The sequence below is a fragment of the Eublepharis macularius genome, chromosome 2, assembly GCF_028583425.1.
Source record: "Eublepharis macularius isolate TG4126 chromosome 2, MPM_Emac_v1.0, whole genome shotgun sequence".
Lineage (NCBI taxonomy): Eukaryota > Metazoa > Chordata > Lepidosauria > Squamata > Eublepharidae > Eublepharis > Eublepharis macularius.
Genome location: NC_072791.1, coordinates 217,066,857 through 217,079,123, shown reverse-complemented (window position 1 = coordinate 217,079,123; position 12,267 = coordinate 217,066,857). Strand labels below are relative to the sequence as shown.

At 40.6% G+C, this 12,267-nt stretch overlaps 1 protein-coding gene across 1 annotated transcript in view; it reads right to left on the bottom strand.

Annotated features, from left to right (window-relative positions):
* The window catches only part of SATB2 (SATB homeobox 2), a 212,758-nt gene that overhangs the window by 42,572 nt on the left and 157,919 nt on the right, over window positions 1-12,267 (bottom strand). The window lies entirely within an intron of this gene.

Here is a 12,267-nt window from a genome sequence, read left to right as displayed (position 1 = left end):
AAGTTTTTCCTAATATCTAGCTGGTACCTGCTCCAAGAGGCCAGGAAGATGATCGACAAAGGGTCTACAAGCTCTTTTGGCTCAGGGGATTTGCACACATCCAGTACAAGTAGGTCCATCTCTGCCCATGTCAACCAGCAGCCCTGAAGACATACTCTAAGTGGACCTACTACTTACTACCATGTCTTGGTGGGCCTGTCATCTCCTTCAGGGAGAAAACTGAGGCAAAGTAGGCATTGAGCCTTTCAGCCTTCTCTCCGTCCTCTGTCAGAGTTTCTCCATTTTCATCCAGCAAGAGGGCATTGCCCCCTTCACCTTCCGTTTGCTCCCCACATATCTGAAGAAGGTCTTTTTGTTGTGGCAAGCCCCTCTAGCCAGTGTCAGCTCATTCTGAGCTTTGGCTTCTCTGGCAGCTGCCCTAGAGTGCCTAGCTACCCCTAGATACTCTTATTTGGATGCATTTCTGTCATGGAAAAATGGATTAGAGCACATCATACTTAGTGATACATGTGTATTCTAATGAACTGTATGAACTTTACTGTAGTTGTTTCTAGCATGTTGTGTAACTACACAGGTGCCCTTTCATCTTCGACAGCCAATTAAAAATAATGGACACTAGCAGATAAATGTTCTTTAGGTGTTGTGTGTGTTATGTGCCGTCAAGTTGCCTCTGACCTATGGCAACCCTATGAATGGACCAATGATGATCTGCTCACTTAACTTTTCCTTTCATCTTTAACGATTTATACATCTTATCTTATAGCTCAACATAGTCACTTTTTGGTTAGGTAGAATGTCACGATTGAAAATATGAATTATTAATTAAATCTCAAACCAATCATAGTTTATCTATGCTATCATTTGGAAAAAGTCTTAGATTTCTGCTTAAGATAATATATTAAAGCGTTAACCCAGATAGCAGATCAGGGTTTTACTGAAACAAATCTCATAAAGATTTAGGTGAGAAATTTATTCTTGCAAAGGGTGTTTATTGAAACTTCAATGCATTTCATAGTAAACCTGATTGATTTAGATTTAATTGAGAAACGTTAGCTTAATTCTTGTTGCCTTCATCTGTTCCATCTTTGTAGATTTTATCTTAATAATCATGCATATTTTGATACCCTGCTTTATTAAAAAGACTAGAGTTCATTTTAATAAAAGAATAAACACTAAACTCTAAAGAGCAGTCTTTGTGTCTTGGTGGGGAGAGTACCGCAAGAAGGACCCTATAAATTATTTTGTACTGACAAAAGTAGGAATAGCTATTTTCAGGTGTCAATTTAAGGACTGAACACTGTTCAGAGTTGAAAGATAAAATCTTTACACTGAACAGTGGGAAACCTTAATGGGATGTGGATAAGCTTTCCATAACATTTCCTTCCCTCTGTTTAGTGAACATCTCCTTTTTCCTCCTTAGCTCATCACAGAGCATCTTAGCTCATCACATTCAAAATAAAAAAACACTATGCATGAAATAATTCAAATGATCAAAACAGGGTAATACAGTGGTAGGTGACCTTTTTGGCCTGAGTGACTAAAACAACTTGTCCCATTGAAGCCACTGAGATGACAGCAGTTCACATCCAAACATTCTGGCTTAACTGGTTTGTACCTCTTAGCCCTGATCAGTAAATAATATATTGAGAATGTCTGCTCTGTCCCTCATTTGGGCAATTTACTGCAAAAGTGAAAAAAATAGCTTTAGAATTCTCTGGTTATAATCATGTCCAAATCAGAATGATTCTCTTTTATATGTTTATGGTTCTCCCCTGCAAAGGATAGAAATAAATTTCCAGTAGTGAGATAAATAAGACATTCCAAAATGCTTATCCGATTATCAGTAACTGAGCAGTCATTACACTACACTTACTCCGTCTTGCTAATTAGAAAGCAGACTCTATATACAACAGTGTACAATCAGAAAGAGACAGAGAAAAAGAGAAATCACAACCAGATGGTCTGCAAAGTTGTATGATCTAGCCTTGGAAAGCTTACCACTTTGTGCCTTCCATGGCGCCTGGCCCTTGATTCCTCACCAGCCCCAGAAAGAGTGCATGACCGACATTCTTGCTTTTCATTGCAAGCATATAGCTAGTGGCTTAACACCCCTATGTACAAAGATATCATCTAACTTTGTTTTTGCTTTGAAGAGCCAAGTCTGACTATCTAGTCTGAAAGCTAAGGTACTCCCCTTTGTATGACCTAAGACAATAATTCAATACAAGAGGTAGACATAAATACTTGTTGAGCTGAAGAAGTTTAGTTCTCTCTTATGGGAAGTCCTACACTGATGAATTACTAGGGCCGATTCCAGATGACTAACCTTAAGGCGTTTCATGCCGCCCTCTTCCGGATCGCGACAGGGAAAATGCGAAATATCGCGTTTATATATAAATATAAATATAGCGATGACGCGCAAAACTTGCGCGAGGAAACGCGGTATTTCGCATTTTCCCTGTCGCGATCCGGAAGAGGGCGGCATGAAACGCCTTAAGGTTAGTCATCTGGAATCGGCCTAGGATAGGAAAAACTGTAGAAATACTACAAAATTGTCAGTATAACATGTAAGTCTGCCCAACGTTTCTTTCTGCAACCCTTTAAAGACTCAAAATGTTTAACCAGTATGCTTTAATCACTTATTTAATCAGTGTTTTTACATACTGCTTTGCTATAAAGCTGCCTTGAATCTGAGGAGGTAAGGCAGGATGGAAATGTTTTATACAAACACACACTGAACAGCATACCAAAAAAGTGTGGGATTCAACCACTAGCGCAAGTCCCCTTATGTTCTCGCCTCCTTTCAGGATTCTACTTTGCTTACACACATGGTTGCTAGAGGTTCGGATCGGGGCATATTGGGCTGGGGCGTCTTTCCAGAAATGAATGCCAATGATTGTTCAGACACTGAAAAGGATGCAAAATGCAGCTACCTGATTTCTCACCATGGTAAACTGTTGAGGACATATTATGACTGTACTGGAAAGGTTGCACTAGCTATGAGTTTGAGTCAGCAAGTGGGCCCGTTTGAAGTGGGCAATTTAGGGCTGTAGCTCTGACATCTAAATTGGACACTGTGCCACAGATGCCCAGCGCTGGGGACAAATGGGAAGCAGCCTGTCCATGGATTAAATAAAAGAAAATGGATCGAGTGAAGACTACTGGCACCTAAATAAAGCCAAAGCAGAGAGAAAAGGCGAAAGAGTAAAGCGGACAAGAGCAAGTCCCCAGTAGGAACTGTTGTGATGATGCTAGAAGAACGCAGCACTCCTGTCCCTCCAAACACACACAGTATCCCCTCTCCTGGGGAGAAAGGAACTTTGGTGCCAGTTTTAAAACTTTTGCTCCAGGAGGGTCAAATGAATGAAATCCCAGTGCATGCCCACTCAGAGACAATGAAGAAGAAAGGCTTAAAAATTAGCCCTACCCACCTTACCGTACTCCAAGTAGTCATATGGGATTTCTGAGTAGTGTTTTTTTTTTTTAAATGGAGGCATCTATTCGCCTCCTCTACCATGTGGACACACATTAATAAACATCTGCAACGTTTTCTAGCCACATTAGGCATCTGTGTTAAAAAGAAACAGCTGCATTGACACAATAGGTAGGTTTGACTTCCACAGCAGGATTATAGTGGCTTTTCACTGAAATTGTTCTATTTATCTATAGTAAGAAAATCTACTGGATATCCCGGCATTAAATATAAAGGGCCTGTTGTGTGCTTTTTATTGGTTTTGTTAAAATACGTGCAAAGCTTGCAGGAACAAGGTTTCTGAGCTCCCATCAGCTGTCATAAAATGCCTGAAGAGTGCTTATTATCAAAGTAAAGTGGTCCAACATTTGCTACAACAGAAAACCGCACTGCAGAGCCACATTTTTTTCCCTAGCTGGTGAGGCGCCCGCTTCCAAAAAGATGGCGACTCAGCCATAAGCAAGAGAGATGGCAATTTGGCTTGCGGCAGGTCACTTACTTTTAGACACTGTTTGGTTGAAAAAGCTGTCCTTTGCGGAGGCCTCAAATACCCTTTCTCCAAAGCCTTCTGCTGGACGGCTCACTTAAGTGGCATGAGTTCTATACCAGAAGAAGTTTTACAATGTACTCTGGAAACATATTAGTAATTGAACAATGGTTTGGGAAGGCAAATGAATCAGTTTTGGAAAGGGGGGGGGCATGCTGGGCAAGTTGGAACTTACACCAGGACAACACTTGGCAAAGAAGGATATTTATATTCCCCTAACCCTCAGGAGTGAGTCACGCATGCTGGAAAATATTAGACAACATTAAACTAAATGTATAACTGTCAGCTCTGCCTTTAATTAGCAATTTAATCTATTTCCTAAGTTTTCCCCTTAAGTTTCAACTATATAATGATTTCCTGCATTGTTCATTTGAAATACTGTGTAAATTATTGCACAAATGAGTACTTGCTGACGTTCATTTAAATATCCTCACTTAAAACAGTAGGTCTTTATAACCTGGAACTATAGTGTGAGAAACTGGAGCGGGGAGGGGGCTGAATCAAATTTGATTTTTTTAAAAAACAGACATCCACATTCTGATGTTCTGTCAGCTTCTTTTTTTTTCATCTGCCTAATTTGCACAAGCATTTATATTCCCTGATGGAAAGAAAGCCAGACACAAGTCAGGTTGAAAATATGGCGGTTTTGCATCCGGGAAACAACATTCCTGTCTGAAATTGAACCGAAGAGCATCCCTACCTTGTGCAGAGGCCGTATCTGGAACAGTCTATAGGGTTGCCAGCCTATCGCTGGCACCAGGTGGGAGATGTGGGGGGCAGCGACACAGTGGAGCCCCACGGTTGTACATGACATCACTTATGGGGAAAACGGGGACTGACGGCATGTCGTTGTACCCCTGTCCAAAGGAGGGGCAACAGGAAGCATGGGTTGCTAACAAGAGTTCTCCCACCACAGTCGGTGATCTGGCAACCCTACGAACTAACTATGTGGATATTTTCTGCTAGCAGAACAGCTGAATTCGATATTGAACTTCAGAAGCCAGAATCCAAGCATAACCAAACCTCCTGAAAATGGCAGTCACAACATTGAGCAATAAATTACTGGTTTTCTGAAGGAGACTTGAAATGAAGAGAGCATGTTACTGTTGTGGCGCTGTAGTGAGAACAAGGTACAGCTAGGCAGAATGGACCAACAAAAGTATGTGTGAAGTCGGTAAGGAAAAATATAACCAATTAAGCTTGTACGATCTTCCCAAGCAACCTCTCTCTGGTTCATACTATACAAGAGAAAGGAACACAAATATAAACTGAGATTACTCTGATTGTCAAGTACAAACCACGGTTCTAACAATGCCAGAGTTTTGCTTCTCAAAATAAAAAGGAAATGTATTACATTGTTTAAGTATTTTTCTTTCTTTTTGAAGAGCCTAACAGATCATTTATTAGGTATCCTGATCTTACAGCCCTACGTCACTGATGGGTCCTTCTTTAGATGAATTTAGTTTTCTAACTGCATGTACGCACGTGGTTCTGCCCCTTCTGATTATGGATTTGTAGCAATGCCATTCTCTAAGGAGAGGTGGCCATGACCCAGGTTCAATGGTTTCTTGGGTTCAGAAATGTTCCATTTCACTAGATCTAAAACATTTATCCCTTTGATGGATATAGATTTGGAGGCTTTTTATATACTTATTTTTATATACTAAACCTATGCTTTTTCAGTATTACATGCTTTGCACTTTTTCTATGCTCAGGAGCCAAAATAGTACTTGCAATGTAACCTGTAAGAATTTGACACTTGAAACAAGAAGACTTGAAACTCTGTAAGAACTGATATACTGCTTTTAGGGCTGCACTTATATTATATGTTATATTATTCTATAGATTCCAATAGAAATCAGTACCAGAGAGCCTTTTGTAGAAAACTGATTTGATGCAGCAAGCTGGTTTTGGCCACCTGTAGTATTATCTTCCTTAAAGCTGATAAGAAACTCGGGAAAAGGACATGAATAGGAAAACATCCCTTCCTATCCACCAGATTGAGACTCATTGGCACCCTTGAAAGTATTATGCCCAGAAGAAAGTAGGTAAAAGGTTAGACAGTGTCCTTCCAAAATGAGGGCAGAGGAAAAAAACTATGAAGACTGGAATTCCCCCAAATAGAGAGGCCAGCCCAGAATTGCATCTTCAAATCAGAACTGACCCTAGATATGTTATGAGCCAATAAGATATCAAATATTAGAATACTGTAATATTGTTATGATTATCTGAAAGTATTAATTGCCTGTATTTCTATTGTAATTTTGATGAGTTCAGGACACAAGGAGACCACCTACTCCTGTGAAAATAAGCTCCTCCATTGTTTAAATTAAACAATCATATATTGCTTCATTCTACAGGACTCCGTGGTGTGTGTCTCTTATTGTGATTGGCGAGAGGGACACCTAAGGCACAAGTTTGTGCATAACACCTTTTCGCTCTCTCTGTTCTCTCCCATACACACCAACCAAACCATCCCTATTCATTTCCAGCATATATTTCTAAGACAATCTTATAAAAGGGGGAGAACAGAAGACACACACAAATTTCCAGATCCAGGTCAGTACCCATATAACTCTGTATAACAGCTCATAAACTAGTATTTCTCAAACTATCTGATGTGGCAGACTGGCAATTTTTTTTCTAATGTGCCACATTATTATCTTATTTGCATATGCACCTAGCACATCAAATCAGAACTTACATTCTCAGATCAGTGGGTTCAGACAGGGTACCAAATGACAAACACATATAGATTCATACAAACCGGTTTGAACAAGAAAACTTTATGGATTGTGGAGACATCTGTATCCACAGTTGTCCCACCCATTCTTCCCTGTTACTCTTGCTATCTCCCAATGACCCTTAACCCTTTATCCCTCTCTCTGCCAAAGACCACTAACCCTTTACACCCCTACCTCATCCTTCCCGCCCAGAGTTGCCATATCCTCCATCCCCAGTTCCTGTCAGCTGCCTCCCTTGTCACTGCTCACATGGCCAGCAGGTGGAAAGGCACCTAAGAATGGGTGACACAGGCTAGCAAGCACATGCACAAATTATGTATTTGCACCTGTGTCCCACAGTGATAGTGTCATTCCTGATGTAACCTTGATGCAACAGGCTGTGCCAGGCCCAGATATATTGTTTGGGGCTGGTATTTAGAGCATCTTCCCCTGGTGTGACTTGTCACTTCTGGGTCAGGCTGGAACTGATGAAATCATCCAGGGACATGAGGATTAAAGGGTAAGTACCTGGGGCCACTTGCGCTCTACCACACGCACCCTCGTTTTGACATGGGGGAATCTGGCAACTCTGATCCGTCCCTCTCAAAAAACGATTATCCTTTATATCTCCTCCATCCCCAATTCCCTTTGACACCCCTCTCCAAAAAACTTCTCCTCCCATTCCTTACCTTTCACCAGAGCAGACCTGTTGTGGCTTGCAGTTTCCAGGTCCCTCTGTGGGACTGGGTGTCCCTGGGGTGGCTTGCCTCATCCTGGCAATGGCCAGCCCTGTGATGGTTCATCAAGGCATGGCACAAAGCAGCCTTGGTTCAACTCGCCTCACCTTGCTGCAGTGCTGCCAGGCCATGGTATTAAATACTGTCAGCTTTATCAACTGTTTTAATCAGAGATCTTAACAGGATCCTGATATCTGTGAAAGCCACTACTTGTGCACTGGATCCTTGCCCATCCTGGCTGTTAAAATCCAGCTGGGACCACAAAAATGAACCACTGAGGTCTGTTGTAAATCAATCGCTAACTCAGGGCACCTTCCCTTTGCCACTCAAACAGGTGGTTATCCACCCGCTATTTAAAAAAAAAACATTTCCATAATAAAATTAATCAGTTATATTAAAAGATAAGTTGAAATGAATTAAGGAAGCTTGTCTTTTTGATCACTAACTTTTATTACTGCACAGTGAGAAGGAGGAGGTATGTGTTAAGTATGTGTAGTATAGAGGGATAATATATAGTAATTGGATTTAATAAAGGTTGTAATTTCCATTGCTATATTGACAAACATTGAAAAGGATCAAGTTTTTGTGTACTCCATATTCTAACAACTCTTGCAGCGAATAATTGTAAAATCTGCTAGACCTTATTATTTCCTCCCCTCCCCCTTTTTTCTTTCTGTATTCTTTCTTATTTTGATAAAATAAAATTTATTTTTTTTTAAAAAACATCCCTAGACAAAAATGACATGGCCAATTATTGCTCAGTCTCTAATCTGCCCTTTCTGGGCAAAGTGATTGAGACAGCAGGAGCTGACCAACTCCAGGTCTTCTTGGATGATTCTAGCGCTCTAGACCCTTTCCAGTCTGGATTCAGACCAGGGCATGGGACAGAGACAGCACTAGTAGCATTAGTGGATGATCTCCATCTTGATATAAACAAAGGCCATGCCTTGTTATTGCTTCTCCTGGATTTATCTGCAGCCTTTGATACAGTAGACCATGTCATCCTGTTCAGGCATTTGGAGACAGAAATGGGCATGAAAGGATGTGCCTTTGACAGGTTTAAATAATTGCTCATGGAACAGACTCAAAGGGTTGCCATCGGAGATCAACTATCTCCAGAATGGGAATTATCTTGTGGGGTTCCACAGAGCGCAATCTTATTTCCCATGTTATTCTGCCTCTATATAAAGCCTTTAGAAGAACTCATTTGTAGCTATGGAGAGGGATACCATCAACATGTGGATGACATCCAACTCTATATCTCACTATTGAAATCACCACAGGATGCAGTAGAAATCTTGGGTCACTACCTGAAAGCTGTGGTCAAATGGCTGAAAATGAACAAATTGAAATTAAACCCAGACAAGATGAAAGTGATGATCACTGGGAAGGCAGAGATCTTGAAGGGCACTGTAATCCCCACTTTTGATGGAGTTCGTCTGACCCCTGCAGACTCAGCCTATACATTCTACTGGATCCAGCACTACTGCTAGGAAAGAAAGTAAAGACATCCGCAATAATGCTTTCTATAACTGCACTCTAGCTTGGAAGATGGCTTCCAACCTTAACACGGTCAACTTGGCCACCTGGATCCATGCTATGGTAACATCAAGACTTGACTATTGTAATGTACTATACATCGGTCTCCCGTCTAAGTCAACTAGGAGACTCCAGTTGGTGCAGAGCATTACAGCTCGGCTGTTATCAGCAGCAAGCAGAAGCATGAATATTACTCTCATTCTGCAGTCACTCCATTAGCCACGTATCAGTTACTGGGATCAATCACATGCAAAGTTCTTCACAGCCTTGCGGGACCAGTTTTATGGGCCCCCAAAGAAGGTGCCCCCAGCAACTATCCATTATTCCCTATGAGGAAATTAGCCACTTTCTTTAGGGGCCCATAAAATTGCCCTCCAGTTTCCAATCTTCACGACGGGCTTCTTCACGAATAAGGGCTGAGACTAACACTTGCAGAGGAAAATATATTTACTAAAACTGGAGATGGCCAAGGAAGCCAAAGATGGCCCTTGTATAACAGAGCAATGCAAGAGAATTCAGTGAAGGCTTTCTTTTTATGCATCGGAACCTAGCTATCATTACTACTTTCAGGCTGAATTGCTTAATAGATTGTCACTGGATTTAGCATCAGGTTAACAGAGCACATATCTGTTAGGCACAACAATAACTTATATGCAACACCCCCAACACACAGTTCTAATGTATCAACTGTGTTGGAAAATCTCCAGAGTTTTGCTATATGTAGCTGCCAGCTGGTTCCATTTATTTTTCTTCATTTTTCGTATTTTGATTGTAATAAATAATTAATCCACGGCTTTGTAACTTGCTGACAAGATACAATGGGCCACATTGCAATGTTTTGTAACGAGTCAATAAGAAACTATGCACACTATGCAGAAAAGAGATGTGTTCAAAGAGTTCCCAAAGTAGACTAAATTATAAAGATCAGTCATTAAATGCACTTCAGCTCTGAAAAGAGTATCACCACCAATCACTTGAACCTAGGAGTTTTCTGCATGCACAAATTATTCTTGCTTTTGTTAATTTGCAAGCATTTGAACAGGGTTGATTACGAGGGTTCCACATGTCTTCCCTTCTCTCCACATTTTTCCAGTTGCTGGCTTCTTCCACAAGGTGAACTTTACATTGGGCTTTCAGTGCATTCCGCCCATGACGACTGGATCTACTTTATTCATCGGTTCTGGTCCATAATGCTTTAATTCTTTAACTCTACACTTCGAGACAGTTGAACCAAAGCGGTGTCTGTTGTTATTTTTGCACTAGAAAAATGCTTGGATTCTGCTGCAAGCTTTGAGGATTAATGTCAGTTTCCTCAATCCACTGGCTGAGGACTCCTCAGTTTCCTCAGTGGATCGACTGGAGTATTTTTTTGTCTTTTTTAATGGCACCAAATGTCCAACTTTTTTAACAAAAAAATTCGGGGGGGGGGGGACTTGATTGGTTGTTGTTCAACCAATCATGATGCAGGGGAATAAAGGCGAGGGTGAAAGACAGGGCCAAGTCTCACACCAAAGAAAGCATTCTGCACTTCAAAGCCCCAGTTTGACTTTGCTAGGAAAAAAAATCAGGCATGTGCGCAGAGAGAAAAGCTGCAGAAAAGCTGGGAAAAGATCAACTCTGTGGCAGTTGCAGCCTTTCTCCATGCGGAATGCAAAAAAGTCTGGGACACAGTTTGGAAACTGAATTGGGATATTTTGACCATGCAATGCAGAAGTCTGGAGAGAAATTGATGCAGAATGGGGCCAGAACCAATGAAAAAGCCCCGTGTGGAAAAGACCACTCTGTTGGTTTATTTTCTTACAGATGTGCCTTTGTCAACACAAAGGATAATAATTCCTCATTACCAAGTTGGGGAAAGAGAACACAGAGCAGGTTTGTCCCACAGTCACAATCCAGTCAGCAGAAAGTGGGAGGAACCACCAAAGCCACAGGAAACATTTTGCACTCAAACACACACAACTCAAGCTTGATTGGGGTAAAAGTGGTCTCAAAAGAATCAGGGGAAAAATGCAGGGTGAAAACTAATGGCTCCCAAGAGTGAGAGGAAGATGGGATAAACCAAGACAGTATGGGGCCAGAACCAATGCAATTACGACATGAGGAAAAAGCCCTCCTATCAAGACTAGAAATTCTTGACTGAAATGGCTTTTTGTTTATAACAAAATTAAAAATCCTAAATATTCTGCTACACAAGGCTTTCTTTGATAGATTCAGAGTAATGAAGCAAACACCACCATTAGAAAAAAGAAATCCAGAGGGTTGTAGCAAAATTAAACAGGAGTCCAGTGGCACCTTAAAGATGTTCCTGGAATAAACTGTGACTCATAAAAGTTTACACTAGAATAAATTTCATTGGCCTTTTTCTATTCAACTCTTTAATTACGAGAAAGATCTGAGAAGAAAGGTGATGGCGTAAAAAGGGTAATACCACAACGTTCTTCATAAGTGTGCAGTACTACAAAAATAATAATGTAGGCTAGCGGGTTGTGATTTCATTCAAAAATGAAAACAAAAGAAAATGTTCATGGGATGGGTAAGACAGTAATAGAAAAGAGAATTATCGTGAATATAACATAAGAATCATGGAGCATAAGATCATAAGGAATCTGAATTTGAAAACTTTGTCAAGAAGACAATGAGGGGGTAGAATGGAGTTTAAATTCACATAGCCGTATTTTCCACGCAAGTCCCTTTTTTCTAGCCATCTCACAGCAGACATTCACATATAACTCTGACTTACAAAAAATTCAACATATAAGAAAGGGTGACATGTAAGAAAATCAAAAATTAAATATAGATTAACTAAACACTCACCCTACTGACTTTTACAAGTAGCTTGTTTTATTAAATGTTATATTTTCCAATTTTTTCCCTCAGATATTTTCATAAAGAGACATCTCCTTAGGGGTAGTTTGTCTCCCAGCACCATCCCTGTTCTAATAACATGATGATTACAAACCTTGGAAATTGTATTAAAAAACGTAAAGTGGCAAACTATTGCTAAATATTCTTCAATAACCAATTCAAGAAGCCTGGATAAGGAAAGACGTTGGACAGCAATCCAGACAGCACAGCTATCCTACCTAGCTCTCTTTGTAAGGAAACACACAGTATATAAAAACACTCACAATTTATACAACATAAGCCTGATTTCTAAGGGAAGCCAGAAATCGTAGAGAAGACACTGAAAGATGTCCATTGCTAAGTCTTGGAGATGCTTGAACCAGACAAGTTTTCTTCTCACACAGG